Source organism: Furipterus horrens, unplaced genomic scaffold, assembly GCF_987537825.1.
Source record: "Furipterus horrens unplaced genomic scaffold, mFurHor1.1.pri manual_scaffold_11, whole genome shotgun sequence".
Taxonomy (NCBI): Eukaryota; Metazoa; Chordata; class Mammalia; order Chiroptera; family Furipteridae; genus Furipterus; species Furipterus horrens.
Genome location: NW_028327181.1, coordinates 96,482,445 through 96,509,520, shown reverse-complemented (window position 1 = coordinate 96,509,520; position 27,076 = coordinate 96,482,445). Strand labels below are relative to the sequence as shown.

General features: G+C 58.5%; 1 protein-coding gene across 3 annotated transcripts in view; it reads right to left on the bottom strand.

The window, feature by feature from the left end:
- RBFOX3 (RNA binding fox-1 homolog 3) overlaps positions 1–25,750 on the bottom strand; it is a 305,276-nt gene extending 279,526 nt beyond the window's left edge. For all 3 annotated transcript variants that reach the window (XM_090257313.1, XM_090257312.1, XM_090257314.1), the window contains exon 1: positions 25,626–25,750. The gene's annotated coding sequence lies outside the window, so the exon portion shown is untranslated. The remainder of the gene's footprint in view (positions 1–25,625) is intronic.
- Positions 25,751–27,076: the final 1,326 nt, after the last annotated feature.

Here is a 27,076-nt window from a genome sequence, read left to right as displayed (position 1 = left end):
TTATAATCACTTCAATGATATTATGGGGTGAGGGGAACTCTTGTATTTCCAGTGCCAAGGTCCCTGGATGAGAGGCAGAAGTTTCCAAATGTACAGTGTCAAAGGGGACAGGCAATTTGCCAGTGAGGGTCCCATGCTGGCACATGTCATGTGGCTTATCCTTTCTGCCTGGGTCAGAACTGGCTGGGGCTCCTGGAGCATCTAGCTGCTCACCCCGCCTCCTCCCTGGAAAACCAGGGGAAGGGGAGGTGGGAACTGGGGGGGGGCGGGGCAGGGAGGGGCAGGGTATGATGCTCTCCAGACCAAAGTAGCACCGAGCTGAAGAACCCTCCGTGTCAAATCTCTGACCGATGGCAGGCCTAGGTCGCTGGCACAAGGGTGGCTCTGGACCACTGCCACTGGGATGGCTCTGCGGGGGCCACTGTGCAAGCCCAGCATGGGCGGCACTGCCCACAAGCTCTAAAAATAAGCATCCGCTCAGCTTGGGATCCTGCTGCCCCTGCACCTGGCCCCAGCGCGTCCTCACTTCCTGAGACTGGGACCTGGCTGGTTTGCCAGAGGGGCAGGAGGCGGAGGAGGGAGGGGAAGGAGGGCGGCTGAAAGGGCCATTTGGGGTGCCTCCCTCTCAGCCCCCTCACCCTCCAGGGCTTCGGCGATGCCAGGGCAACCTCCTCCAAGTCTAAAGAAATTAGAAGCTTTGTAACCATGGCAGCTCTGGGGAGTGGCAAGGCGCAGTTCTGTCCTCGAATAACTCATGGTTAATCAGGAATGCAGAGCAGACAGATGGCCAGGACCGGAGCAAGCGTACGGACGGAGGCGGACAAGGAGGGTGAGCAGCGTCCACAGCTTGAGGTCCCCCTGGGCATGGACACCCGCACTTCCTTCCAGTACGGCCACGGTCCGGGAGGTGGCTGTAGGGTGCACGCACACAGGACCATCCTGCCCCTGGAAGCACAAGGTGAAGGCTACAGCTCAGTAGCCACCTGGAAGCCTGACTGGGCCCCCAAACCTGCACATTGAGCGCCTTTTCCACATCCACAACAGAGACCGGGCGGCAAGATGTCATTTGAATTCGCAAGGTTTATGGGAAAGGGACTCCTTGGCTGGGCTTTAAAAACATAATAAAGTAACATAAAAATGCAAATCTCCCTGCAGTTCAGAGGCACAGGTAGCTGGTGTGGGATGTGCTCGGTGCGTGGGTTTGAGCGGACGGTGGAGATCATTCCAGAATCCTGCTGTTCTTCTGGCACAGGACCTATGCTCACGGCTGACGGCGGGGCTCACCACCACCACGTACCCGACCGCGGGGCTGCGGCTCCCCTGGCTGCCAGCTCCCTGGTTTATTGCAGCTGCTAGAAGCTGCGGTCACGGGAGGGGGATGGCTACGCTGGGGCCTCGGCCTCCAGCCGCCTCCAGCCACTCCGCACGCCCCGTGTTTCTGCAATGCCGAGGATCCTGCTCTAGGACACGTCCCACAAGCTTCCGTGGGTCTCCTCTTCCTTTCCGGATAGAAGTGACCTTGGCTGCCCTGTCTGCTTCCCCCTCAGCTCTGCGTCTCACTGCTGCATGTGCCTGCCTGACGTGAACTCCGGAGGCCTCGGCTGGTCCTGCCACATGGTGACAGCGCAGACGTGACCACTCCCTGTCCCTTCGTGAAGTGCTAGACACGCGCGCAGGCCCAACTGTCAGGTGGGTGCCCCATTGCGCCCCCCAGAAAAGCCAACATGAGAGGGGGTGTCAAAAGCTAGTTAGTTTCAAGCTCCCCAAAACCAAGGATGGCCCCCATTTTTTTGGTCTTGATATTCATGTCATTTTCCATACAGGGGGCCTTGGGATCAGGGTGGGGCAGGGCAGGGGTTGGGGGGGGTGAGACCCCAAAAGAAGGGGCAGGGGGAGGTGAGGGCCTAGCTGTTCCCTGAGAAACAGGAGGCAGGCTGGCTCTCAGCTACAACGGTCCAGCTCTGAGTCGGAGTGGGCCGTCAGGGACCTCGCCGTCAGGTGCACAGGCGGGGCCCTGGAGCGGTCCTGGCCGGCCATTCCCTGCCCTTCCTCCTCGGTGTTCGCTTCTCTAGAAGGAGGTCTGGGGGCCACAGGACCTTTGGTCTCAAGGGTACCCTCGCCCTGATACCCTTCTGGTCTTAGCTCTGAGAACCTGCCAACAGGGCCATGCACTGTGGCCCGGTCTCCGTGACGTTCTCCGGGTGGCCTGCTCAGTCCTCTGCCCACAGCTGTGCTCGCCTGGTTCATCCCACCTGGAAACGGCCTGGTGCCACCCCTGCCACCCGCTCCTCACCCCAGCGCTGCCACTCTCCTGCCCCGCTCGGATGGTCCCAACGCTGTCCCTCAGTCCAGCACTGAGCAGCCTCACGTGTCACATGCTGAAGAGCTCGTCCTGTTGCCAGTCAACGCTGTCCTCACAGCCGCGCCACCCTGGCCCCAGACCATGACTGGCTAGTAGATGCCGAGCGAGTTAAGGTTGAGGGGCCACCATCGCAGGGCTGAAAGGCATTGGAAGGGTTGGAGCAAAAGGCCACAGTGGCTTCTAACAGCCTAGATTCTCCACGCTCACACACAGCTCCATCCCACTGAGCCCCTCACACCCAGGCTGACAAAGGGGCCTCTATCTGGCACGTTGCCGGGGGTCACGGCAGAGAGGGCAGAGCGAACCATGCGCTCCATCTTAACTGTCTGCCTGGGAGTGACAAACGTGCCTTCCAGCCACAAATCAATGACTGCGGTTATGGACCCAAGAAGGCCACATGGTCACATGAAAACCTGACAGTTGTGGGGAGGGAGGTGCCCAATATTTGGGATCAAAAATGAGTCTGTCTCAACAATGCCATCCCAAGGCCAGTGTGGTCTGTAACGGTTAGTGCACCTAGACGCCGCTGGGCTTCCAGAACCAGAAAGGAAGATCTCTGCCCAGACTTGGACTTATCTGACCGTTCTCCAGGGGTCCCCTTGCCCTTCACCCTCATTACAGCTGACCCCAACGAGGGGAGGTGGGTCCATACTGCAACCTCGGGAGCTGGACACACAGAATAAACTGAGCCCGAGAGACCACTGGAGCCCCAAGATCACACACCTGTTTGATTTCCACACCCGTGAGCACCAAGGTCAGAAGAACGCCTCCTTGAATAGACTGGAGCCCACAGATGTCCTCTGGCTGCCTCCAGCCAGGCCGCAGACGTGTACACACTGTATGGAATATGGGGTAGGATTTCCATCTGGTTTCCCGTTAGCGAGGGGGGAGGGTTGTTCTTGTGCCCACAGCCTGGGGGACTGGGGGGTGGGATGCCACCTGCTCCTGCTCTGGACCTGACAGGGGAGCACCTCTTGCCATTCCAAACAGCTGAACCCAGAGGGACGTGGCTTGGTGTCCATAGATGCTGCTTCTGTAAAGCCGCGGGCCATTCAGTGGTAGCCTTCACGGTGTCTCCAGAATGCACCATGGTTCCTGCTCCCGGAATGCTCAACAGATGGTCGGTGTTGGTGAGAGAGCACGTGAGTGGCCCTGGCTTTACAGAAGGCAGCCGGACCACAGAGACGGCCCCGCCACTAAGTCAGCTACAGGGAGACCAGCGGTGGTAGGGCGGGGGAGAGGGGGGCGGCGGGCAGGGGAGGCAAGCAAGGAATGCTTTCTGAAAGAAGCGTCATTGAGCTGAGCTCTAAGGACTGGGTTGGGATCGATGACAAGGTAAAGGGGGAGAGGAAGTGTGAGCACTCCTAGGAGAGGGAGAGCCTGTGCAAAGGCCCTGTGGCACTGAGGAGTGCAGCCTTTCTGAGGACCTGAAAGGCCAGGAGGAAGGGTGGCTCCAGGGGTGGCTGCTGAGGTCAGCTAGAGGAAGCCTCTAAGGATTTTCATATTGATCAAGTACAGTGCGAAGCCATTAAAGCATTTTAGGCAGTGAATCAGGATGATTCCATCTGCATTTTTCAGAGATGCTCTGTCTACCCCGCCTCAGTCCATTTCTCACTCTGCAGCCAAAGCTTGACAAGGCAGGCGGGGGGTGAAGCAGCCAGGCAAGGCTGGACAGGGGGCACCTGCGGGAAAGCAGGGAACTGGACAGAACTGGAGACGGAGCTGCAGATGATGACCTGGGGAGTCCAGGGCTCTGGTCTGCAGCAGAGAGGACCGGACTTGGGGGAGGCCTACCCGTTTGGACCTGCCGAGTCTGAAGAGGACACAGGAAAGACCCAGGGGAGATGGAGTACGTGCCGGAGAAGCCTGCGTGAGTCGGGATGTGGGTGGTGACAGCAACCTTGATGCAGTTGAGCTCCTGGCCCAGGGACAGCAGAGAGAGAGGATTGAGGTGGGAGGAACCCTGATAGTAAAGAGTGAGGGGAGAGGACAGGGGGGAAAGGAGCCCCTGGAAGGAAGAACTGGTGTCGGGACAGCCTCAGTGAGGGCTGAGATGTGCTGGGACTGTGTACAGACGAGCCTGGACAGGACCCTCCACTGACTAAGTCTCCTTGAGTCTCAGCAGTACTGACTCCCCCATGGCCAAACCCTAGTCCCTGCAGACCGGCCTTCCCATCACCCAGGCCACGCCTTCAAGACTGGATTGAGACCCAGCAGCCCTGGCTGTTCACAGCTCCATGTAAACTCTCCCTTTGCAATGGGACTTTATAGTTCCTCCCACAAAGGTGTGGGGGGTGAGGGGATGTCTGTTTCCTCAGCCCTGGAACTGGGACTGACCTCCTAGCACATTGGTCTAAAGATGCCCTGGAACTATTGGTGCGCAAACTCAGACCTGGGTCTCAACACACATACGCACTTCTGTCTCCTGTCTTGGAAATCAGCCAGAGCTAGCCTTCTGAAGATGAAAGACCATGGGAGGCAGAAAGCAGCCACAAGTCCAGCCTGCCTCCAGCCCAGCGACCTGCTGACCACAGATGCATGATGGAACCCAGCTGAGTTCGGTCAGGCAAGGCCCAGGTCAGCAAAAGTACCCAACTGACCTGGGTAGACTCACGAGCAAGAAGAAACGCTCTTATTTCAAGCTACCAAATTTTGGGACTTGTTTGTTATGCAGTAGTAGCTAACTGATACACTCTTTTCCCTGGAGGCACAAAAATGCTACACAACTTTATCCTGCTTCTCAGTATTAGACATAACCCAACAGGGACAGGCAGCTAAAGTCATTCTGGTAGGGTTTATAATTGATTTCCTTGGTGAGATCTTTGGTTTAAAATTTTTTCTTTTAATATATTTTCAATCAGAAATGAAAGGAGCTGTTTGGCACATCCCTGCAGAGTTCTCAGAAGCATCCAGAGAGGTTTTTTTTTGTTTGCTGGAGAGTGTGTTCTCTTGAAGCTTTTCAGATGCTGCATTTCCTCCAGCGGCATCCGGGCCTTTGATCGTAGGAGAGATGGTGATGTGGCTGCAATTTGCTGTCAATATTCCTTTTACAGCTCTGAATTTGCATCTGTGCAAGGCCGGTAATTCTTATCTCAATGCCAAGCACAAATAAATGAAACTTATTTAAAATAACTGGGAAAATTCCACGCCGGAGGGTAAATTTTTTTTTTTTTTTTCCTTTTGCTGCTGCAGATGGAGAAATGGATCCTGGCAAGGCCATTTGAAATCCACTCAACAACTAGCCAGCTTCAGAAATTCTATAGCAGGTGCGTGCAAGCCACGAAGATGGACAGACAACCAGAACACCCAGCCTTTGGGGCACCAATTGTCCAAGACTCCCTGCAGCCCTGAGGATGAGGAGACAGTGTGCAGGGTGCAGGGCCAGAGCGGTGTGATCTACACAGCCCATCAGTGACAGCCTGCAGTTCTTTGCAAGAGGCACCTACAGGGACTCTGCTTTGTAACCCTCACCTGGAGCCATCAGACTTACTGACCGCAGGAATGGGTCAGTCCCTCCACTCGGGAGGAAGCAGGGGGCAGTCACCACAGCGTCATGGCCAGGAGAACACCAGCATCATCAACCACCATCTATCAACCTGCAGGGCCGCCCAGGACTGTAGGAATCACTTGGCCTTGCAGCGGGCCAGTCCTGAAGCCTCTTCCACAAGCACCGGCCAGGAACAACAACATGAAAGCCAACCCGGATGCCCTCCAGTCTCCATACACAGCGAGCTTCATGGCTGCCTGGGGAGCTGGTCAGTGCTGACCCTGTTGCCGGGAGTGGAGTCTGGGCTAGGAACCTAGGTTTTACAAGAACCACTGTGTTTCGGATGCAGGGGACGTGGGGACCATCCCTTGAGAAACATGGCTATAGAAAGAGCCTGAGCACCCTGAGGAAGAACAGGATATGTCGCCAGGAAATTACAGGAGCCCCAGTGCAGGTCCCACTTGGAGGCAGGGGAGAGGCTGTGGGAGAAGAGAGGAAGGAGCCCCTGCAGGAATGGAGGCAGGACTGCTCCACGGGAGAAGGGCCGTTGGAGCTGGGTCTTGAAGCGTGAACAGGAGTTACCCGGCGGAGGGCCTGGGGGGTGGGCCATGCACATCTGGCTCTTGTGCCCACAGTGACGTCCCTGAACAATGCTTTCGGGCCTTCCGGCGGGTGCTTTCTCAGGGTTCTTCTCTTCCATTGGTTGCTGAGCCTTCCCCCTGGGAACTCGCCCTACAAGACCTCTGGTGCTTCATCAGGGCAGGTCTGGTGTGGATCCTCCGTGGGCCACCGCTGGTGCCCGCACAGCATCCCCAGCCAGGGAAATAAATAAGAGCGGGTGGGCTGCTTGACAGCCCCTTCCCCATGGGAAGCAGTCTGCAGGCCGGTTACCAGCTGGTCTAGTAAGCCATGCCCCGCCCCGCCCCCAACATCGCTCTTGGCTTCCCAAGAAGTGAACTCCCCATTCAAAAGCCCAGCCCTGGCTTTGGAAATGCCTCCGAAGGGCTGTGTGGGTGTCCAGGGCAGCCCTGACTGGGTACCACACCGGAGGTGGCTGCAAACACTGGCAATTGACTGCGACAGCGTGTGGGCAGGGCTGGTTCCTTCTGGGCACCTTGAGGGAGGCTCCCTCCCAGGTCTCTGCGGGCCCCCGGGGCGCTGGCACTCTCTGGTGTCCCTGCCTCGTGGTTGCCTCCCTGCAGTCACAAGGCCTTGTTCTGGCTGTGTCCCTGCCCATTGTCCCCCCTCTCTCTGCAGGTCTCTGCCCTCCTCTCCCTGTTTCATGAGGACACTAGTCATGTTGAAGGAGGCTGACGCCCGCTCAGGCTGTCTGTCCTGCGGGGTCCTGCACGGGGCGTGTCTTTCAGGCCCAAGGCCCTGGGGCCAGTGGGGATGGCTGCCACTTCTCCGGTGGGTGCCAGTGTCTGACATGGGGACACTGAGAATGAACGTGCCTCAGTGAGAGGTTTATGGATGTGACAGCTCCTGAGAAAGGAGCCCTCGGATTAAAAAAGGAAAGAGGTGGGGTGCGACAGGGAAGGCACCTGACTCCCTTCTCTCTCCTCCGCCCTCCCCTCCCCTTCCCTGGCTTCCCTGGGACTTTCCCGGAGGGTGGGGCGTGGCTGCCCCCAGGAACCCCCAGAGAGAAACCCACCCATGCATTCGGGGCTGCTCCCCTTCCCCTCCATGTCTCCCTTTGCCCCAACTGTCCCTTCCTAACTGCCCTCCCCCTGCCCTGCACGACCCCCCCCCCGCCCCCGACACACACACTCCTTTACCCTCCTGGTCTTTAATGTCCAGGACAGGCACCCCAGGGACCAGGCCCAGGTGGTGACAGACACACCAATGCACAGCAAAGGACAGTTATTTGGAAGCCTTCTGTCCTGTCTTCGTAAGAGGGTGGGTACGAGAGGGGAGGAGGGCCCCACTTCAGCAGCCCACAAAGCCAGGAGGACTGCACATAATTGCCCTTTAAGAGGCAAATGAATATTCCTGCTGAGCTGAAAACTCATTCCTCACACAGATAAGCTTCCAAAAATTGCCATCCATTTGTTGCCAAGTTTGGGACTGTTATTTCCTTCCCAATCCCCTCAGATTTTTTTAACGGCCCGAAATGCACACTGCCTTCCCCGGGGGCCCTTTGGAGCTAGAGCATCAGTCTGCAAAATCCCACCTCTCCTGGGCCACGAGAAAGGGGAGGGCTCCCCAGGAAAGAAACGTGAAGGTCAAGGATACTCAGGAAGGTCATTTTGGCTATGGCGCCTTGACAGTGAAGCGGGTAAGAGGACACTCCTGTCCCCACTCCCTGGTGTCCAGATGGGCCCTTTCTCACCAGAAAAGGGGGGAGGGGGACACAGGGACATCCATGCTGTCCTGGGAGAAACATTCTTCCTGTGACCCACATCATCAGAGGGCTAGAACGGTCCCGCCCCAAACCTCAGAGAAATCATCAGCAAACTCCTTCAGACCAGAGGGGCTCAGGATTGGGGTGGGCTTGCCAGAAATCCCAGGGGCCCCTTCCCAGGAGCGGCTTCTGAAGACAACCTGTTCCAGAAAGAGGGAGCTGTCTCTTAGTCCTTCACCCACGTGTTTCCCCAGGCCTGGCAAGATGCCACCCTCCTGTCTCAGGACCTGGATCCAGGATTGGAGATGAAGAGTCTCCCCATGAAAGGAGCACCCAGGGTCCTGAGCAGCTGGCATGCACCGTGACATGGCCACCGTGGGGGCAGGGCAGCCAGGGCCAAGGCTCTGTGCGTCACTGGAGTGAGCCCAAGAGCCCCAGGGTCTTCACTTGTCTTACTACTGAGAGTGGGGGTCACAGCCACTTTGTGCTTTTAGAATTTTGGGGGGCAGGGGCACACCAGCCCATGACCAATCTTGGAACCAGAAGGAAGAGCCCCGAGCCAGGCTCCACCCATCGGAGAGGCAAGGACTGACTCTTCAGTGCACAAAGGTTAATTGAGCACCTATTGTGTGCCTGTCTCAGCCCAAAGTGAGGAAGCAGCACATTGGCCGCAAAGGTCCCAGGCCCCTCCCCTTCCTCCTGAACTCAGGCCTGACCAGGGGCCTGTTTTGGCACCCTCTGGGGAAATACATAGATTGTCCCTGTTCCTGGGAGGGCAGGGAGGATGGTGGGGGCGGTTTCCACCAACCCAGCCTCCCTTGTGGGAGCTGCGTTAACTCCCACACCTCCGTCCGCTCTGTCCGCAGGCTGAGCCCCCGTCCCTCCAGAAAGAGCTGGGGGCACAGAGGCGGGTGCTGGGACAGGAGCTGTCAACATGCACAAGGGCTGCGCCCCAGCCACCGCCACCACCACCGCCAATGAGAGCTGAGCCCAGAGGTCTCCAAGGGCCAAGTTCCCCTGAATTGGTCCCCGCAGGCCCAAATCAAGGTGGTTGTCTATTTCCAGGGGAGCATGTGCCTTCCAGCCACCCCCGCCCAGCTGGCAGTCGGTCCCTTGAGAGCCAGCTTTTCAAGCATCCCCCATCATGCAACTGGTTGCAGCAAGAAGTGTGAGTTTGTGCCCCGCCCCCCAATTTGTATGGGGAGAGCTAACCCCCGTTGTTTTGGTACTAGGAGGTGGGCCTCAGGGCCTGAGTAGGTAGTGAGGGTGGAGTCCTCATTAGTGTCCTCATAAAAGGGACCCCAGAGAGCTCCCTTGTCCCTCCTGCCCTGTGAGGCTACGAGCCAGGAGGCAGACCCTCACCAGACGTGGAATCTGCCAGCACCTGGGTCTGCAGGCACACAGTCTATGATCGTTTGTTACAGCATCTGCACTAAGACGAGAGGTCAAGGTACCGACGGCCTTGGAGTACCCAGAATCACCTGCTCCACTGACAGCTGCACCCAAGCCTTTGCCCCAAGTCCACGTGTCCTGCCCCTCACCTCCTCACTGCCCAGAGGAGCCAGGCACATCCCAGCACCCCACACCCTGCCCTGGCGGACCACAGCCTGCTCAGTGCGACCAGATGAGAAGGGGGACAGCTTGGAGACTGGCAGAGGAGGGACCCCAGCCCCTCAGTCTGGAGTGGTGGGGTGGCTGTGCGCCCCCAGTTGGTGTCATGGCCCTCGGGTGACAGTGGTGGCCGTGCCGGGACAGGTACAGGTACAGAGAAAAACTGCATGGGAGGGCGTGTGCGCGGACAGCCCACTCCTGGCAGGCAAGTGCTACCCAGGAGGTCCCCACATCAGACCTGGACGGTCATCAATGCCCTTCTCTGCCACCCCATCCCCATCCCCCACTTTGCTCTTTTTCTTCTTTTTCAAAAAAATATTTATTTATTTAAATTTTTTTAAAAAAGAGAGGAGGAGAGACAGAGAAAGAGAAGGGAGAGAAACATCAATGTGCAAGAGAAATATCACACTCCAATTGGGGACCAGGGACCACGTCCCAGGCATGTGCTCTGACCGGGAATCGAACCGGCAACCCCTTACTTTGTGGGATGACACCCAACCCCCCGAGCCACACTGGTCAGGGCTGTTCTTTTTTTTGCTTTAAGCTCCTTTTGTTTTTTGAGGATCCCTCCATGTGCGCCTGCCGCACATGCGTGTCGAGTTTTTATTCCAACCCTTAAATGAGGTCTTTGCCGAGAATTTACAATTCCCCCGTGGCCTCAATCTTGCAAAGATTGCTTTTTTAACGCTGTTAGGCCTTAATTCTAATAAGCCTCCTCTTTATTACAGAACCAGGTCACATTGCCTTGACACCACCAGAAAATCTTTCTCCGGCAGGGAGGGGTAGGCGAGAAGCGGAGGGCGGGGGCAGGGAGCCGGGAACCGGAGAGAGGAACCGTCCCTTAATTCGATGGAATTCTACAATAATCTAATTTCTGGGGACCAGAGTGGCTGGATCGCTTTAGATAACGCTATGATATGATTGTGTCTCCTCGTTTTCTATCTTGATTTTTTAAAATGCCTCGTGCAAGACGGGAGGCAACAGATCCTGACGGCCATGCCGGGCATACATCCAGGTCCCGGGCTGGACAGGTCATCTGCTCTGGCCCCGCACGTGAGCCCCTGCCGACCTGCTCCAGTCCGAGGCCAACAGAGGAAGTGGAGAAATAAAAGGACCAGCGAGCTCCAGGACAGAAACCAAAACCAACTCGGAGGAGAGGCGCTCGGCAGGATTCAGACACCCCGAGAACCCGTCAATCAAACCCTCTCCCTTTTCCCTCACGCCTCCTCCTGCTTCCACCTGGAATTGGTTGCTTTAAGGTTCAGGGGGATGTGGAAGGGGAGATGTAACAGGAAAATGAAGCTGTCTCTGTCTGCATGCTCTGGCCAAAAGGACAGCCCCCCTCTCGCTTCCTTGCAATGTTTATTAAGCACCTACTATGTGCCAGAGAGGTGTGAGGCTGCACCCCTTGCCTCCATGGCTGGTCATTGGAAGCAGGACCATGAGCCGAGGGCAGAGATGGTGCCAGAATGCTCCCTGGTCCCTTGGGCGCTTTCAGAGACTATGGGCATGTGTGTCCAGGAACAAGGCCTGCATTCTAGAAGGTTCTGCATATAGAGCTATGGGATGCGGCCCTCAGAAGCACCCAGGCTACGGGTAGGACAGAGAAGGAAACAGACCATTGTCTTCAGACCCCAGGACATTCTCTAGAAGCTTCTTTTCCTTGCCATCCACCAGTCCTTCTCCGAGCCCCATCCTGCTGTCCACCATTTGTTTGGGTGCTTAAATCTAGGAGTCACAGGACCTTGGACAGGCACAGAGAAGGCACAGATCCCCCAGGCCACCGCCGGGCCCCCGAGAACTGAGCATAGCCAGCAAGCCTTGCAGTCCCTGCTCCTGTCCCTGAGTTCATGTGACCCCACAGTGCCCTTCTGGGAGGGCAGTGTGAGCACAGCCAATTGTTTAAATATAAAAATTCAAATCAATACACTGTCTAATAGAAGGCACCTTAGATATCAAGGTCATTTTTTAAACTTCAGTACCAAAGAGCACAGGCTGAGGGGCTGACATGGGGGTGGGGGGCCCTACGCAGCCTTCCAGGCCCCCCCACTAGCCAAGGTGTGGCGATCATTATATTCCAGGCACAGACACACACAGGGACCCGTTCCCCTGACTGAGCCTCTGACCCGAGCCCCCAGCCACTCATCCAGCAAGCATGCGCTGACACCCACTGTGTGCTGGGCACTGTCTTAGCCGTGACAATACAGGATGAGGACAAGACAGGACTTGTGTATTTGTACACTTCCACATTAAAACTCCCAGACCTTCCTGCTGCACCCCTTCCACAACCACCCGAAATAGCAGCACAAAAGCCACCATCTGAATAGGCCATTCTTTCTTGACTGGTTTTAATCCATCCCCTGGAGAGGTGGGGAGCTGGGAGCGGGGGAGCTCAAAGAGGTGGTGTGCCAGCTGCTGGTGGGGACAGGGCAGGTGCTAGGAAGGATGGCCCTGGCACTTCGTTCTAAGCTGGCCGCCAAGTCACGAGGGGCTCTCGTGTGTTCCAGCCACCCTCCTGGAGGGAGAGCAAGGTGGCAGCCCTGGCCTGCGGACAGCAGATTCTTGGATCCTGTGAAGGATAATTGCGGAGGCCAATCTGCCAGGGGAGAAGTATGCAGCCCGTGCTAAATATAAATAATATCGGTTTATCCGTCATCACCTGTTATCCATTTTGCTTCCATTTGCCATTAGCGTCAATAATCACAGCTGACACCCCTGGAGACAAGCTATACTGCACCCAAAGGGTGCAGTCAGCCCCAGCGCCACATGTCTAGAGGAGTCCCAGGCTGTGTTCCAGAACAGTCCAGCACCTTCCAGAACAGTTCAGGGCAGCACCCTCTAGAACAGCCCAGCACTTTCCCAAACGATCTGGCATGTTCCAGAAGAGTCCAGCCCCTTCCTAGGCATTTTCCCTCCTTTCTGTCTACACCTCACTCCGAGCCCAGCATGGAGGGGTGGCTCAAAGACACACCTTTCTGCTCTCTTGGCAGCCGCCGCTGGCTCTGGGGAAACGGCGGCACGAGATCTGCGGGTCACAGCCGGGCGGCGGGGAAGGAGCAGGCCTGGCCGGACGCAGAGCCCAACGGAACCCACAGGCACCGCCTCGCTGTTGCCAAGCCCAGGGCAGAGCCAGGGGCCACTATTTCCCCTCTGGGCCAGAAGCCACAGTGGCTTTCCTGCAGAGCAGCGGGTTCCTTGTCCCTCTGGTGGCTCCACTGCCTCCCGACCCGGGCCCTGGGCATACCCACCCACGCCGCCAGGACTCAGCGGGCTGCTAGTGACGTGATGGGGCTCAGAAGCCCCCCCAGGCCCCGCCCCAGTCAGCCAGCAGGTCAGAGGGCTAACGAGGAGTGAGGCCGGCTCCCCACCCAGCCAGCCAGCTGTCAGAATCCCGCAAATACGGACTGAGGACCCGCTGTGAGTGGGAGCCGAGCTACGGGTTCTGGCGGGGAGGGGGCAGGGGCCCTGCTTCGGAGCATTTACAGCCGCGTGCCTGTCGGGACCTGTGGTTTCTCATTATTCCTGCCGGGCTGATTGCGGCTCCCATTAAAGTGCTGGGAAGGCAGGGAGGCGATGGTCAAGCCAAGGGAGTCAGGAGGAGGGGCCTCCGGCGATGGCTTCTCACGTCCATTGTGTGATGGTGCGCACCTATGTCCCAAGTGCCCCCAGCCTTAGGGACAGCCACATATGCTGCTCTGCTCATGCCTGTGGAAGAATCCGGCCTGTCCCCATGGCCTTCGCCACCTACCTAACCGGCCAAGCAGTAGAAACGCAGGTCACCCCACCACTACCTCAGCACCCCGCTATCCAGAAGGGCTTCACTGGCCTCACTCACCTCAAATGTTTCCTGAAAAAAATGCCTGCCCTTAAATCATGGGCCTGTGAACTACTGGCCAAGAAGGTGATGCTGCCAGATCCTGAGGTCACCTCCCGTCTGTGAGCAGGGAGACCGGTTCCAAGGTGAGGAGTCGAGTGCAGTGACACCAGCTGGGCCATGCCAGAGGGACGTGGGGTTCCACTGGGGACCAGCCAGGACCGGCCGGGAAAGCAGGGGATGAGGCGAGACCCTCACACGGGATGGTTTTCTGCTCTTGGCCAGGAGCACGGGAAGAAACCCAGAGCCCTCTGGGCTCCCCACTGCTAATCCCTGGTGCATGGTCCAATGCCAGGGCCCTCATCAGTCACAACAGTCCCCAACACCCAGAATTTTCTGCCCAGTGTCAGTCCCTGTGTCCACTGTCACTTGCTCAGTGCCCCCACGGGGCCTCTGCTGGCTCCTACCTTCCAAGGGGAACAGAAGAAGGGCCTCACCCTGTGGCCAGCAGGGAGAGGACACCCCCCAACTCACTGGGCCTTGGGGCCCTGAAACGAACAGAGCCAGCCATCAGGGCCACCCGTGGGAGAAAAGCAGCCAGACCTCAAGGCAGGCGGCGACAGGCCACACAGGTGGCCTGCAGCCTGGCCTCTCCTTAGTCGGCGCTTTGGCCACATAGCTCCCAACCCAAGCCTGGACTGTGGGCTCCCTGGGGGTCCCCACACAACCCAGCAGAAGAGCAGGATGACACCTCAACCCATTCTGGGGGCCCCTCTCTCTGAGGACAGAGGAGTCTGGACAGAAGGAATCTTGATCTGGCTTCTTTCTCCTGACTTGACCCACCCTTTTCCCACCACCCCTATGGATTCTCCGTGAACCCCCTGCAGAGATTGCCCAGCCAATAGTGGGGTCCGGGCACGTGCTCTCTGGTCAGTGGGCGTGGAGGTGCTTTTGGTTGTGGCTGCCCTTACACACGCGGCCAGGTACCAGCAGGTGTTCCTGGAGGAAGCCAGCACAGGCGCAGGGACTGAACACGCACACGCGCACACACACACGCACACATACACGTCCTCCTGTTAAGGACTTGGAGTGGTGTGTTCTCCGTTCTCCCGCTATAATTATTTTCGCGTGGGAGACAAATTCTGTCTTTAGTATCTCAGAAAGGCTATAATGGAACATCCCATTCAGTGGTCCCAGGAAACCTCGCGGTGCCCCAGCCCTTCCGTCCACAGCGAGCCCACTGCAGAGGCCACACACACAGAGGCCACACTTGGAGTGCGTGCTCCAAGCCACCCCACTTGGAGCAAGAGCCAGTGAACAAGGAATGTGGGTAACCATAGCAACTTCACGAAGTTTAGAAAACATAAGTTTGTGAGTTGCTGGTTGTTATTTGGTGCTTGAGTGGATTTGAGGTCTTTCCTTCCTTTTTTAGATAAGAAGGTCCTTGAATAACCCTTTTAGAAGTTTGGGGTACAGGGTCCCAGGCACTGGCCCTATACACCTAAATGACCTTCCGAGGAGGCGGGCAGTGTCTCATTTGAGCACCATTACCCAGGTCCTGGTCTGTCCTCTGGGAGGGCTGTTGTCTGTGGGGAAACCATGCACCTCCCACATGTGCCCCTCTCGTCACCACCCCGACCCAGGAGTCCTGGTGTTGGCAATCCAGCAGCCTCGGAATCCCAGCCTGGTCCCAAGATACCACCCACACGTGTCCCAGTACAGGGAGAGGTCGGGCAGCCCCTGCAGATCCCAGTCCCCCCATGCAGACTCACACTCACACATACACACACATGCGTAAACTACATTCCCCCACAATGACATCCTGCCCATGCTCGGAAATGCCCGATGGCCGTCAAAGGGCCCAGATGGCCTTGGTGGGCACCCATGGGAGCTGCTGCCCTGGGCACTGACCCCTCTCCATGGAGCTGGCAGGAACAGACCCTGGACGCCAGGGGACATGCTCCCGTGTGGATGGGGCCACACGTGCATGCACAGCGCGGTCACTCAGTGTGACATCACGGGGCAGGTGGCTCCCTCCACAGTGAGCGCTGCCCTGCTTGTCTGCTGTGCAACCCGCAGCCCAACAAGGGTGGGGCCCTGCCCACCTGCCCACAGGTGCTGTCTGCAGTACGGACTTTGTTACACCCGAGACAGGAGCGCTGAGGAGCCCTTGAGGCTGCTACCACGCTCCATGCCACAGCTGTGGTGGCCAAGGGCAGGGCACACGGCTTGGAAAAAAGGAATATTTTTTTGAAGGCAGAAAAATCCTAAATGGCCCTTTCAGCCTTTTGGCGCACATAATTGTAGTATCCGCGTTACTGAAAGGCCTGGCGTGCTGGCTGGCTCAATACCCACTAATGCCACGGCCCCGCGCTCACAGGGAGCGGCCCCACCGCGGCGGAAGTCAGAGCCCGGTGGGGAGGTGGGAGGGCGGGGAAGGAGGTGGGGAAGCGCATGGAATAAAGAGCTTTTCCAGGAATGACAAGGCTCCCACGCGGGATCATATCATCAATTAGCCAGAAGGAGGGCCCAGGAGCACTTGGCATCACATTCCCACAAAGGCAAAGTTTCCTTGAGGAAACTGCCAGACTCTTCACGGCACTGAAATAAGACGCAGAACAAATGAAGGAGGAGGACCGCAGGGCTTGGCTGGTGCTCAGACACCGGCTCCCAGCAGCCTGGCAGAGCGGTGTGTGGGTTTAAACACACAGTGGAGCCTGGGAGGGTCCAAGAGCTGAGCACACACAGTACACACACACCATACATCCACGCACATGCAAACGTGTGTGTGCATATACGCCATGTGGCCGTGCATGTGTGCACACATAAATGCACACCTGTGCATGAACATGTGCACACATACGCACGTGCATGCATTTGCGCACACTCATCTCAGGTTGGGGTCATTATTCTGACCCATAAACATGTCACACTGTGGTTCTCGTGGGTGGCAGGTGCTCAGGAGACAGAACTCCCCCCACAGGCCCTGCAGCTCGCCTCCCACCTGTGAGGAGACCCCTGGGTCTTCAGGCCCCGACTCCAACGGCCCTCAGAGTACATGAGACCTTCAACAGTCCATTCCGGAGCCCTCTAACCCACACCCAAGGGGGCCCCTGCTCTAAGGGCGCCAGGAAGCAGGCCTGCCCAGCCGCCTTGGTGAAGGTGACTGATTTACTCCGACCACCCTGACTCCTGATGGCACAGCTCTCCTCCAGCCGTGCGCTGCCTCCATTGTCCATCAAGCAGGGCAGGAGGAGCCATAAATCTTTCCTTCTGGCTGCTAGGGGCTCAGAGCTGCCTGACCTGCCCACCTGCATCCTGCGGGAGGGGAGCCGTCTGCTGACTCTGAAGGTGACAGGTGACAGAGGAGGGGAAAGGGGAAGGCGGGCAGGAGGAGGAGAAAGTCAGGGAGCTGTGGCTCGTGCTCGGGCTGCACGTGGCAGCTTCAAGGGTGGGTGGCCGCAGGTGCGGTGTGCACAGGGGGCCCCGGGCCACGCCACGCCCTCCTCGGCCCTGGGCTATTGGCCAGCCTCCTGGGCCCCGGCTCCCACGCAGCCCCCCGCCAGTAGCGTGGGCCAGACCCTGGGGCAGCCTCAGCATGCCCTCGCCTTGCTGGGAAACCACGGCCGTGAGAGCAAACCCGCTGGGACTGGAATAATATTGCTCCAGCCAGTCCCCGCCGGGTGTGTGACTGGACCCTGGCTGGGGGCACAGCGACTTCTCTGGGGAGACGGGCACAGAGCCCCGAAGTTGGCGCCGGCCCAGGAGGCTGGGCCTCGGCTCCGGAGGACGTCTCCTTCCCCTCTGGCGGACTTAATACTTTCCGTGATTTTAGTACATAGGAACGCATTTCAAAGTGGAGAACATTACAGTTATGATTATTACCGAAAGACTTCCTTTATAACCCTCATTTCCTAGCACTCATTACTTTCTGAAAAATTATCCTTGGGTTTCGAAATTCCCAAGTCTGGTCTTAGTTTTCTTCTTAGGATTTGAGCAAAACACAATGGCGTCAATGGAGGGAAGGGAGGCAATTAGTCCCCCTCAGCCAGTCTCCACAGTGACTGGTGACAAGGAGAGGATGCCCTGGGGCAGGAGGGGCGGGAGGGGCGGAGGCTGTGACCAGGTAGACACAGACACCCTCCCCAGCAGGCCCATTCCCATCTGTTCGGTACAGGTTCTACTTTTTAAAAAATATCATTCTAAATACTTTACTTATTTTCAGGAGAGGGGACATCAATGTGTGGGTGCCTCCCACGCACCCCCAACTGGGGACCTGGCCCACAACCCGGGTGTGTGCCCTGACTGGGAATCGAACCCGGGACTCATTGGCTCACAGGCCGGCACTCAATCCACTGAGCCACACCAGCCAGGGCTACTGTTGCCTTCAAAATGAGGTTTCAACCTCTGTGGGGCGAAAGCCCCCATGAAACGTTCACTCCACCGGCATAAGCGCAGACCAGTCAGGAAAGCGGATGCTAATCTTTGCCATGTTGTCAACGCGTGTACGGAATTGGACATGTGTTTCCCAGGACCAGGGTGGCCGGGCAGAGTGAGCCCGGTCCTGGCCTGAGGACGCTGGAGGAGCACGCTGGGGCCTTCTCTGTCCTTGTCCCGGGGCAGCTCTGCCCACAGGAAAGGAAAACGCGCTCACTGTCAAGTTGTCCCAGAAACTGACAAAAGGGCTTTCGGCGCAGGTAGGACAAGAGGAAGGGCTTCCCCAACAAACAAGACCACCCTGCAGCCGCTCTCACCCTCCCAAGGGCCTGCGGGTAAACGTTCGCAGCTGCCAACCTATCAGACAGAATTCTGGGACGCGAAGGCTGCATACGGTGTTGGCTGTCTGGGATGCTGATTATAATACTACACCACAGAAAGCAGTAATTGTCACCTTAAATTTCTCCGGCATTTCTCTTTCCTGCTAAAATCCCAAAATAGTTGATGAATGCACCGCTGAGAGGTAGGCCAAGGGCATCCCTGTCTACCAGGTGCCTTAGGGGAAGTCCCTTAGGCTCTGGTTCCACCTCTCCTGCCCCTGCAGCGGGGACCCCAAGCAGGCCTAACAGCATCACGGTGGTCCTTTGAATGAGGGGGAGTCAATATTCCAGAAAGACACATTCACTTTATGTTTATTCCTAATGGGTTTTGCAAAACTGTTTCAGTTTGTCACGCATTGCGTTCTGAGAGCCAAGAATGTTCCTGTGTTGAAGGCAGGGGCCGAACAAAGTCGCTGGCCCCCTAGAGGTTCAGAGGAGTCCAGGGGGCGCTGGGAGGGATCATGATGCTTCCTCTTCCTCCCTCCCCATCACGGAAAATACGGCGGCACTGGATTTTCCCTTAGAATCCCAGGCCAATGCTGCAAAAGCATTGCACCCCACAGCAGCACCCCAACCCGAGGGGTTCTCCTGACATCCCTCCAGGAGTGCGGTCGGGGGAGGGGGTGGCAGCCCATCAGAAGACACACCACAGTCACGCCCTGGTCAGGGTGACCCCTGGGTCCACAGCGCCACAGACAGGCCCTCACTCACACCCTTCCACCCGGCCGGAGGGGGCTCCTTAGAACAGGCGCCACGGGTCTCAACCAGGAACGCTTCCAGGCCCCCTGAGGGAGGCTCCCCGCCCCTGCGGAGGGGTGCTGAGGCTAGCTTCCCTCTGGACCCTGGCACTTTATCTGGAACCATCTTAGAGCAGCACCGTCTCCTCGCGGCCCCAGGAGACAGTGCAGAGCCCGCGTCCTCAGCCTGGCGAGAGGCCCGTCTCTCGGACAGATGGACGGCGCTGGGAGGGGCCGCGCCCGCCACCACTGCTGTGTGCCGGCTGTGCGCCAGCTCTTGGCATGTGCTGTCTCCCCACTTCTCAGCTGAGTAAACTGAGGGCTGAGAGCCTGCCCGGGGCACAGTGCTGGGAAGCCTCCGTTCCCTCCCCGACAGCACACAGCAGTCAGCGCCCTTGCCCACAGGCCCCCACGGCGCCACAGACGCAGCTGGATCTGCACCCTGCACCCTGCGCCGAGGTCTGGAGCAAGGTAATGGACGCACAGCTTGGTTCAGCTGCCCTCCATCGCAGTGGGCATCTATCGGTGGGTCCTGCAGGGGCAGCCAGGATGAGCGGTCTTGGGGAAGCTCCATTCATGAGGAGACTCATTAGGTGTTGGCGGTCCCCCCAGGAGCCTGTGCAGATGCGGCTTGAAGCATGATTCTGGTCTCCTTTTACTGCCTGGCCCTCAGGGTGATGGGAAGCCACGGTGTGTGTGGTATGACTATAAGTATGAAAAAGTCATCTCAATACATCTGGCTGAAAACCGAAGGCTGCAAAGCCCTTCCTGCCATTGCCAAGCGGGGGGAGGGGGCGGGCAGGGGAACACTCCCTGGCAGGAGTTTTGATTTCAAGGCACCCAGAAACTCTTATGTCCAGACCCTGGAGCACTGCCCTGCGCCCAATCCTTAAAAGTTCCAAAAAAGTAGGAGTTATTTTCCATGTAATCCAGTAGAGAAACCTCTCATTTACACTCAGTAAGGATTTTGAACTATGAAAGTTTAGCGAGAAATAATTTCTAAGTGTACGCGGGTGTTTGCACCTCTTTCAGTCTTTCTCAAAATGGAGCCCACCTCTTTTAACACAAGTCAGCTTCATGTTCTTCGGCTTTAACAGAGGTTCCCATTTTTACGTAAAAAGGCCTCGCTGTTGAGAACAGTGTGCTCCCGGGTGTTCTCATTGTCCTTGCCGTAAAGCAAAGCGCCCTGAGACCCGACGCCCAGCCCAGGAATCAGCATCTGCCTGGTGCCCAAAGACACGAACTGCAGGGGGGGACAGGGACGGACCCAGACTCCAGAGGGCCACCCTTCCCGCCATTGTCACCCCCTGGTCTCACTGGGTGTCGCAAGCAAGGAGAGGCTGGTGAGCAGGGCTGCTGTGTTCCATCTATCCATGGGGGGTGGGGGGCTCTGAGTGGGCTGCGGGCTTGTGCATCAGTGGCCCTGTGGCGGCGGGGGGGTGGGGGGCGGGCGGGGTTCTGATCTGGGGGTCTGGGTTCCTTTTTGCTTGTCTGCTCTGGTGGAGGGAGAATTCTGACCTGAGACAAGATGCCTCGGAGAGATAAAGGTGCAGGGAGATTCGCCTCTCTTCCAGACAAAATACACATGTTACGATAGCGTCCAGCCCTGCCCCCTGCCAAAGGAACTTTGTGAAACTGCAGGATCGGACTGGTAGCAGGTGTCTGTCCCCAGACAGTTTGCTCATCTGCAGCTGGTTTTCTAAAGGGGCTAAAATAGACACACCTGAGCACCTGGCTCTCCTCCTGGTTTCTCGTCGCAGCTGAGGTCCACGCTGGACGGGAGGGTGGGCCAGCTTCTCTGTGTCCAGCAGACACCTGGCAGAGACTGTGCCCATGGGGCTGGTGACCAGGAGTGCGTCTGGGGGGGGGGGGGGGCGCGGCAGTGCTTCACCCAGGCCTCTGCTATTCTAGAATCTTGGGAGAAAGCGCTTTGTAAAACCGCTAACCAAAACAATGTGGTGAAATTCAGCTAATGATGTGTATCTTTTCTCCTCCCTTTTGATGCTAGGAGCGTGCTCTGACTTTAAACAATTAACCCTTCAGAAAAAAAGAAACCTTCCAACCAGAACTGCTTTGCCCTTGCTTCCCAGAGGACACCACAGACTCTGAAGACCCCTCCCAACCTGAGCCAGTGCCTAGGTGGGATCAGAAAGAGTGGAGTCTAGATCCAAAGCAAGAGGTCCCTGTCACCCAGTGGAGCCCATCTTTAGGCCCCTAAGTTTAAAATGAAGTCGGCAGTCCCTTCCCACGCCCTGAGGACCCTGGGGCCTGGCTGTCTCTCCTGGGGGCTACCTTGCTCCTGACAGAGCAGTCAGTTCTCCCCCAGCTAGACCATGCGATGCTTTCCAGGATGCAATTTACATACTGTGAGCTGGCCCCGGAGAGGAAACTTGTTCAAATAAAGGAACAGGCTTCAGGCCCTTTAGCGTCTCAGTTCGCCTTCTCGGCATGTTTTGGTGTCTGCTCATGTGTTGGAGAAACTGTGAGAGCAAACTAATTTACTAAGTGCGCTGCACTTCGAAAGGTGTATATTTTATAAGCTCAGTCAGTCCACGCCCCAAGGATACTTGTCTTTCTGCCTGTGGATCCCCAACACAGAACAAGCCCCACGGTGGACTCCAGGACCAGGGTCATGCCACGATCAGCTGGGAGCACCCTCAGCTCTCACAGGTGTCTAAGTGCCCATGCCACGGAGAGGGCACGGAGCGGGGGCCGGGCGAGGACAGGATTGGGAAGGGGAGAGACAGAGCGAGAGACAGAGGGAGGCGGAACCAGAACTCTGAATGAAAGAGGGACAGCGATGGCGTAGAGAGGAAGCCACCTCAGAGAGGCAGCAGAAGAGGAGGCGCGGGGCTGCCAGCATGTCGCGTGAACCCGGGAAAGGGCCCGCTGCTCTGTGAGAGCCAGTGTGGAGGTGCGGCAGCCACTCGGAAAGCTGGAGGTGCCGGCGGGTGGGTCTGGAACGCGGGGACCTTGAGCTGCAGGAAAGGCAGGTGCCCAAGGGGGAGGAGCATCCCTGTTCCAGGGTTGGGAGAGGGGAGTTTCAAGATGGTTTTTCCCCTTCACTTGTTTAAAAATAAAAAATTCCTCACCCAATGTCAGCTGCACGTCAGGTTCCATTTGTCTTTATAACAGAGTATCAGGCAGGCGTGTGGAAATAAATAAACACGGGAGACAACCCACCGGAGTTTGCAGGCGCCTGAACAAACGGGCTGGAGGAGGGAAGCCCCGCACTGCGACCATTAAAAACATTTCAATTTCAAGTTCGGCACTGTGGTGACCTCCTGCACCCTCCTCCAGACCCCTTTCCAACTGCCCCTGCCACCACCAGCACCCTGACACCTCTCGGGGGGCCAGACACTTCTTCCGTGTGTACATGCCTTCCCTCCTGATTGCACAAGCGAGCGCCAGATAACGCTGTGTGCCCAGGAGAGGGTGGGCAGGCAGGATTAGCCCGCCAGCATCCCTGCCCCAGGAGCAAGCCTCCAACTTCGATACATCACAGAAGAATGGGGTGCCGGTGATGGTTGAGTGGGGGTGGGGGGACTCTCAAAGCAGGTCCAAGGATAGAGGCAGGGCCTGAGATCAACCAGGGCTGGCGAGGACCCAGAACCGAGGGTCTGCCACCACCACGCCAGGTCATCCCCAGAGATCAGAGGTTCGTAACATCTCTCCTGGTCTCCGCGGAGCCAGGGGCAATGCTCCAACTTGAGTAGGTGGCAGGAACAGACAGAAGGTCCACTCTGAAATGGTACCCAGGAGCCTTCGCCCCTGCCTCCTTCCTAATCTGCCTCCTCAGGAGCCCTCCCCATCCCCAACAGGGTGAGGGTGAGTGCTTGCAGCGCCCCCACCCGCTCCAGGACAAGTCAGAGGCAGTGGGAGGGTGAGGGCAGGCGGTCTCTGTCCCTGGTGCTGGTGCCCACCGCGCCCCCCCCACCCCCCCGTGGCAGGGACACCCAGGCCCACCTTTGCTCCAGCCGAGCCTCTGGTCCTTGCTGAAGGGCAGTAACTATGCCCCAGCTCTGCTGTGGCTCCTGTCCAAGGGCCCTGGGTGAGAGGAGTTGGCAAGGAAGGCCCGGTGGAGTCAGAGGCCCGGCCTGCCAGGGCTTTCCTGGACTCCCGACTTCTCCCAGTGACCTGAGGGGACTCAAGGCTCCAGGGTGGATGTGACGCAGACCTCGAGAGGGTGGGCCCGAGCGATCATTTAAGTCCTTTTTTATGAGGGAGGGGATCGCCGTTGGAACTCATACCAGAAAACCCCAGCTTCTCACGCGCAAACAGCCCACAAGCCACTGGCCAGCCCTCCCCTCACACACAGCTGCGTCACCAGGCCCAGGCTGTCTCGGCCTGTGTGTGTCCCTCAAGTTCGCCTCAGCTGCCAACCCCCTCGCTGGGGGGCGGCCCTGCCCCTCCCAGAAGCTCCCAGCCAGGAATAACGGATTAAGCCTTGTGTGTGGTGCCCAGGGCAGAGAGGCCTCCAGTCCCCAGGGAGGGGACAAGGGTGGCAGCCTTGGTCCACAGCACAGAAGCCAGCTCAGGCCCATGAGTGGAGGCAGGGAAGGAGGGGACTGGCCTCTGCCCCTGACATGGCCCCACGAAGTGCCCCCCGCGGCCCCCTCAGTGCTCTGCAGCCAGGGGAGGCCCCCACCAACCCAAACCCCGCTTCCTTCAGGCAACACCTGCACTACAACTTTTCTCCCTCCCTCCCTCCACGAATTTAGCTCACCTGGAGGGTCTGGTTTTAATGAGTGTAATATCTCCGATCACAACGCAGCCCAATTAAGACATCGGCCCAAATCCGCCACGTACACTTAATGAGCAGGTTCTGTCGCAATGTTTATATTTTTTAAAATTATTTTTTGCAGAGCAGTAAAACCAAAGCTGGCTTCCGGATGAAAGAACTCATTAAGGCCGACCCCACTCCATTAGCCTGTACCCGGTCAGCCACTAAGTGCCCCCGGCTCCGGGGTGAGCACCCAGGGCATCCCTGAGCTGAGCTGCATTTCAGCAGGAAATTAGCCGCCTGGCAAGCCAAAAAGAGCGACTTAACCTGGGGTAGGGGGTGGGGGGGGAGGGGCTCGCCCAAAGGATGGAGACCCACATCCCTGGCACTTGCCTCCACCATGGGGTGTGTCATGTCAGGATGAGCGGCACTGTGGGGGCCCTTTATTTTTTAAGTGACCAGTAAAAAATAACTCTAGTCCCTCCCAAAAGCTGGAAAGCTCTGGCACCTTGGACTTCCTCCCCACCCCACTGGCCCCTCGCCCAATGGGAGGGGCGAAGTACTGGACTCCCAGGAACACCTCCCACCCCACCTGAGACCTGGCTCCCAGGCCGCTGGGGACAGGGTCCCAACGTCCCTCCACACCGGGCGCTCGGAGCTCGCGTCCCTGCGCGAAATGAGAGAGGGACTGCGGATATGCAGCCACAGAGCCTCCGTGCCAGGGGACAGCACCGACCTCCGGCCCCGCACTGGTCTAGACGCACCGCGGGAGGCAGCCCTCCCCAGGGGGCAAGTCCAGGACACCCCCGGAGATCCCGCCGCCTCCTGGGGCCGCTGGGGGAGAAAGTTAGGGCCAGGGGTGCGCCTGGGACCCTGGCGCCAGCTGCCCCAGCAGGGCTGCACTAGCAGCTGGGGGCGGCCAGCGCTCCGGAGTAGACTGGGCTCCCGATGGAGCCTCCCTAACGCGCCACTCCGGAGACTCTGCCCCCAGCCCGCTCGCCCAGGACTCCGCAGCCGCTCGCCCCCTGCCGCTCCATCCTTGGCACTGCGGGAGGCTGCGGCCAGGTCCTCTCTAGGGAGCCGCGGGAGCTCCTTCCTCCCCACAACTCCTTTGGGTCAACTCCTCAGTGAACCCTCCTCCAGGGGGACCCGGACAGCGCTCCCCTCAGGGGCCTGGGTGCCGGAAGGAAAGTGCGCTGCATCCCCCAGGGTCCCTGCTCCCACCCACGCGGTCTCCGCCCGTCCCCTGGATGCCCCCGCAGGGCCAGGATCTCCTCTCGCCTCAGCCTCCCCCCGCCAGGGAGTTCCCTGCGCCGCCAGGCATTGTGCCGCCTTCATCGCCGCCACCGCCACCATCACCATCACCATCACCACGCCACGCAGCGCAAGGGACTCCTGGCGCATGCATGGAGCCCAAAACCGCCTTCGCGTTCACAAAATCACCCCTCCAGCCCCCGGCTGGGCCACGTGCCCTGACCCTAGGCGGGGAGGGACCGGGGAGCCCCGACTCTAGCAGAGACCCCTGAACCTGGGAGTGCCACGCTTTCCCACACACCTTCAGATGGTCCTGGCTGCCCTCTGCAGCCCTCGCCTCCCCCTGTGGGGTCCTGTGGGCCCCTCCCAGGACCGTGTCACCCCCCTAGCCCCTAGCTGGCTGTCGCACGATGGTAATGACCGCTGCGAGGCGAAGCAAGGCGAAGCAAGCGGGCGGCGAGGGCCAGGCTACTCACAAGCTCAGCGCTCCCCGAGGCAGGTGATGGGGGCCTGGCGGCCATGCCCCAGCTGCATCCCGGCTGGGCGGACAGCCGGGTCCCGGGGCCACGCGGGCACAGGCCAGCCGGCAGCGAGGGGCTCGTGGGGCTCGTGGGGCCAGGCTCCAGCGGCAGTGGGGGTGGCTGCGTCTCCTCTGAGCACGAGAGCGGCCAGGGCTGGGGCCGGGCCGCTGTCCTAGGAGGCTCTGCCGGCTCCGGAGCTCTATGCTCCGCACTGGCTCTCCTCTCCTCTCGCTCTCCTCTCCTCTCTCTCTCTCTCTTCTCTCTGTCTGTCTCTCTCCCTCTCCCTCCCCACCCCTCCCCTTTTCTCTCTCTCCCTCTCCCTGGTTCCTCTGGCTCGCTTGGCTGGAGCGAGGAGACAGCAGGAGCACGCGGCGGCGGCAGGCAGCTGGGTCTGTGCTGTGCGCGCAGAGCGCTGCAAGGGAGGGGGCTCCTGCAGCCACGAGGCTGGGGCAGGCGGCTGGGAGGGCCCCTGCCTGCGCCCTGCGCACACCACCCCGGGGGGCCGCAGTCAGCCCCGCGGAGCCCCAGCACCAAGGCAGTGGGCAAGGAGCGGGGGTCTGGAAGCGCCGCCCTCCGGTCTAGAGCCCCGCCTCCGCTCCCTTCCTCCGGGCAACTGTGGGAACAAGCAGCCCCTATCAGGACCCTTGCGCTCCTACCTCCCTGGCCCTGGCCCAGGAAGGACAACACCAGGGATCCCCATAAATGGGACTCTGGATGGGGGCGTGAACACCCCCCCCACCTCCCCTGCAGGCCCGTCTGCAGGCCTTCGCCTCCACTTTGCCTACACTCCTGCACCTGCCACATTGCTGGGGCATTTGTCCAGATTGCCAACCCAACCGATTTAAACATTTCTACCCTGATGGCAGAAGAGGGACTGTCTGAGGTCAGTTTAGGATTTGTCTAAAATAAGAAGAGCGGGTAGTCTCTGTCTCCACTGCCAGGCTTCCCTGCCTAGGGAAAGGGACCCTGAAGCAGGGTCTGGGAGGGGGAGCAGAAAGAAAGCCCAGGCCAAGGGCCCACAGAGGGCAGTGAAGTCCAGTGACTGGCATTCAACACCAAAGGAAGGCCACAGGGCCTGGACTGTCCCAAACACAACAGCAGGATGGGCAGGTCTTCGATCCTGTTTCTAAGCAAAAGAGAGACGGAGGGATGGAGGGACAGAGGGACGCAGTGCCCAGAGCCTACCACTGACAGGCAGGGAGGGAGGTAAGGGCAGGGGCTGCACTCTGGAAAACATTCTCAATCTAAAAACAAATGAAAAACTGACCCCAGGTTGATTTTACTTCTCACATTGCTTCTGTAACAATGATATTCCTCCTTGTACTTGACTGTCCTGCTTTTCCATGTGAGGCAAAAAAGCTTGACGTGGAATCTGGCGTTTGGCAGGAGCCTGAACGATTCACGGG